Below are 4,532 nucleotides of genomic sequence, written 5' to 3' on the forward strand. Positions count from 1 at the left end.
TTTGTGATATGATACGGCCAAAGTTGTGATGAATGATGAATGATATATGTGATGTATGAGATCATGTTCTTGTAATAGGAATCACGACTTGCATGTCGATGAGTATGACAACCGGCAGGAGCCATAGGAGTTGTCTTTATTTTTTGTATGACCCGCGTGTCATTGAAGAACGCCATGTAAATTACTTTACTTTATTGCTAAACACGTTAGCCATAGAAGTAGAAGTAGTCGTTGGCGTGACAAATTCATGAAGACACGATGATGGAGATCATGATGATGGAGATCATGGTGTCATGCCGGTGACAGGATGATCATGGAGCCCCGAAGATGGAGATCAAAGGAGCTATATGATATTGGCCATATCATGTCACTACTATATAATTGCATGTGATGTTTATTATGTTTATGCATCTTGTTTACTTAGAACGACGGTAGTAAATAAGATGACCCCTCATAACAATTTCAAGAAAGTGTTCTCCCTAACTGTGCACCGTTGCTAAAGTTCGTTGTTTCGAAGCACCACGTGGTGATCGGGTGTGATAGATCCTTACGTTCACATACAACGGGTGTAAGACAGTTTTACACATGCAATACACTTAGGTTAACTTGACGAGCCTAGCATGTACAGACATGGCCTCGGAACACAAGAGACCGAAAGGTCGAACATGAGTCGTATGGAAGATACAATCAACATGGAGATGTTCACCGATGATGACTAGTACCGTCTCACGTGATGATCGGACACGGCCTAGTCGACTCGGATCATGTAACATTTAGATACTAGAGGGATGTCAAATCTGTGTGGGAGTTCATTAAATAATTTGATTAGATGAACTTTATTATCATGAACAATAGTCTAAAATCTTTGCAAAATGTCTTGTAGATCAAATGGCCAACGCTCATGTCACCATGAACTTCAACGCGTTCCTAGAGAAAACCAAGCTGAAAGATGATGGCAGCAACTATTCGGACTGGGTCCGGAACCTGAGGATTATCCTCATAGCTGCCAAGAAACAATATGTCCTAGAAGCACCGCTAGGTGAAGCACCCATCCCAGAGAACCAAGACTTTATGAACGCTTGGCAGTCTCGTGCTGATGATTACTCCCTCGTTCAGTGCGGCATGCTTTACAGCTTAGAACCGGGGCTCCAAAAGCGTTTTGAGCGACACGGAGCATATGAGATGTTCGAGGAGCTGCAACTAGTTTTCCAAGCTCATGCCCGGGTCGAGAGATATGAAGTCTCCGACAAGTTCTACAGTTGTAAGATGGAGGAAAATAGTTCTGTCACTGAGCACATACTCAAAATGTCTGGGTTGCACAACCGCCTGTCCCAGCTGGACATCAACCTCCCGGACGAGGCGGTCATTGACAGAATCCTTCAGTCGCTCCCACCAAGCTACAAGAGCTTTGTGATGAACTACAATATGCAGGGGATGGTGAAAACTATTCCTGAAGTATTTTCAATGCTGAAGTCAGCAGAGGTAGAAATCAAGAAGGAACATCAAGTGTTGATGGTCAATAAAACCACTAAGTTCAAGAAGGGCAAGGGTAAGAAGAACTTCAAGAAGGACGGCAAGGATGTTGCCGCGCCCGATAAGCCAGTTGCCGAGAAGAAGTCAACGAATGGACCCAAGCCTGAGACTGAGTGCTTTTATTGCAAAGGGAAGGGTCACTGGAAGCGGAACTGCCCCAAATACTTAGCAGACAAGAAGGCCGGCAACACTAAAGATATATTTGATATACATGTAATTGATGTGTACCTTACCAGTACTCGTAGTAACTCCTGGGTATTTGATACCGGTGTCGTTGCTCATATATGTAACTCACAGCAGGAGCTGCGGAATAAACGGAGACTGGCGAAGGACGAGGTGACGATGCGCGTCGGGAATGATTCCAAGGTCGATGTGATCGCCGTCGGCACGCTACCTCTACATTTACCTACAGGATTAGTTTTAAACCTCAATAATTGTTATTTAGTGCCAAGTTCGAGCATGAACATTGTATCAGGATCTCGTTTAATACGAGATGGCTACTCATTTAAATCCGAGAATAATGGTTGTTCTATTTATATGAGAGAAATGTTTTATGGTCATGCTCCGATGGTCAATGGTTTATTCTTAATGAATCTCGAACGTAATGTTACACATGTTCATAGTGTGAATACAAAAAGATGTAAAGTTGATAACGATAGTCCCACATACTTGTGGCACTGCCGCCTTGGTCACATTGGTGTCAAGCGCATGAAGAAGCTCCATGCTGATGGACTTTTAGAGTCTCTCGATTATGAATCATTTGACACATGCGAACCATGCCTCATGGGCTAGATGACCAAGACTACATTCTCCGGAACAATGGAGCGAGCAACCAACTTATTGGAAATCATACATACCGATGTGTGCGGTCCAATGAGTGTTGAGGCTCGCGGAGGATATCGTTACGTTCTCACTCTCACTGATGACTTGAGTAGATATGGGTATGTCTACTTAATGAAACACAAGTCTGAGACCTTTGAAAAATTCAAGGAATTTCAGAATGAAGTAGAGAATCAACGTGACCGAAAGATAAAATTCTTACGATCAGATCGTGGAGGAGAATATTTAAGTCACGAATTTGGTACACACTTGAGGAAATGTGGAATCGTTTCACAACTCACGCCGCCTGGAACACCTCAGCGTAACGGTGTGTCCGAACGTCGTAATCGCACTCTATTGGATATGGTGCGATCTATGATGTCTCTTACTGATTTACCGCTATCATTTTGGGGATACGCTCTAGAGACAGCTACATTCACTTTAAATAGGGCACCGTCTAAATCCGTTGAGACGACACCGTATGAATTATGGTTTGGGAAGAAACCTAAGCTGTCGTTTCTAAAAGTTTGGGGATGCGATGCTTATGTCAAGAAACTTCAACCTGAAAAGCTCGAACCCAAGTCGGAAAAATGCGTCTTCATAGGATACCCTAAGGAAACCATTGGGTATACCTTCTACCTTAGATCCGAAGGCAAGATCTTTGTTGCCAAGAACGGATCCTTTCTGGAAAAAGAGTTTCTCTCAAAAGGAGTAAGTGGGAGGAAAGTAGAACTCTATGAAGTACTACCTCTTGAACCGGAAAGTAGTGCAGCTCAGGAAAATGTTCCTGTGGTGCCTACACCGACTGGAGAGGAAATTGATGATGATGATCAAGGTACTTCGGATCAAGTTACTACTGAACTTCGAAGGTCCACAAGGACACGCTCCGCACCAGAGTGGTACGGCAACCCTGTCCTGGAAATCATGTTGTTAGACAACGGTGAACCTTCGAACTATGAAGAAGCGATGGTGGGCCCAGATTCCAACAAATGGCTTGAAGCCATGCAATCCGAGATAGGATCCATGTATGAAAACAAAGTATGGACTTTGACAGACTTGCCCGATGATCGCCGAGCGATAGAAACCAAATGGATCTTTAAGAAGAAGACGGACGCGGATGGTAATGTTACCATCTATAAAGCTCGACTTGTCGCTAAGGGTTATTGACAAGTTCAAGGGGTTGACTACGATGAGACCTTCTCTCCCGTAGCGAAGCTGAAGTTCGTCCGAATCATGTTAGCAATTGCCGCATACTATGATTATGAGATATGGCAAATGGACGTCAAAACGGCATTCCTTAACGGCTATCTTAAGGAAGAACTGTATATGATGCAGCCGGAAGGTTTTGTCGATCCTAAGAATGCTAACAAGGTATGCAAGCTCCAGCGATCCATTTATGGGCTGGTGCAAGCTTCGCTTTGATGAGATGATCAAAGTGTTCGGGTTTATGCAGACTTATGGAGAAGCCTGCGTTTACAAGAAAGTGAGTGGGAGCTCTGTAGCATTTCTCATATTATATGTAGATGACATACTTTTGATGGGAAATGATATAGAACTTTTGGACAGCATTAAGGCCTACTTGAATAAGTGTTTTTCAATGAAGGACCTTGGAGAAGCTGCTTACATATTAGGCATCAAGATCTATAGAGATAGATTGAGACGCCTCATATGTCTTTCACAAAGCACATACCTTGATAAGATATTGAAGAAGTTCAAAATGGATCAGTCCAAGAAGGGGTTCTTTCCTGTGTTGCAAGGTGTGAAATTGAGCTCGGCTCAATGCCCGACCACGGCGGAAGATAGAGAAAAGATGAGTTTCATCCCCTATGCCTCGGCTATAGGGTCTATTATGTATGTCATGCTGTGTACCAGACCTGATGTAAACCTTGCTGTAAGTTTGGTAGGAAGGTACCAAAGTAATCCCGGCATGGAACACTGGACTGCGGTCAAGAATATCCTGAAGTACCTGAAAAGGACAAAGGACATGTTTCTCGTTTATGGAGGTGAAGAAGAGCTCGTCGTAAAAGGTTACGTCGATGCTAGCTTCGACACAGATCTGGATGACTCAAAGTCACAAATCGGATACGTGTATATGTTGAATGGTGGAGCAGTAAGCTGGTGCAGCTACAAGCAGAGCGTCGTGGCGGGATCTACATGTGAAGCGTAGTACATGGCAGCCT

Source organism: Triticum dicoccoides, chromosome 4A (assembly GCF_002162155.2).
Source record: "Triticum dicoccoides isolate Atlit2015 ecotype Zavitan chromosome 4A, WEW_v2.0, whole genome shotgun sequence".
Taxonomy (NCBI): Eukaryota; Viridiplantae; Streptophyta; class Magnoliopsida; order Poales; family Poaceae; genus Triticum; species Triticum dicoccoides.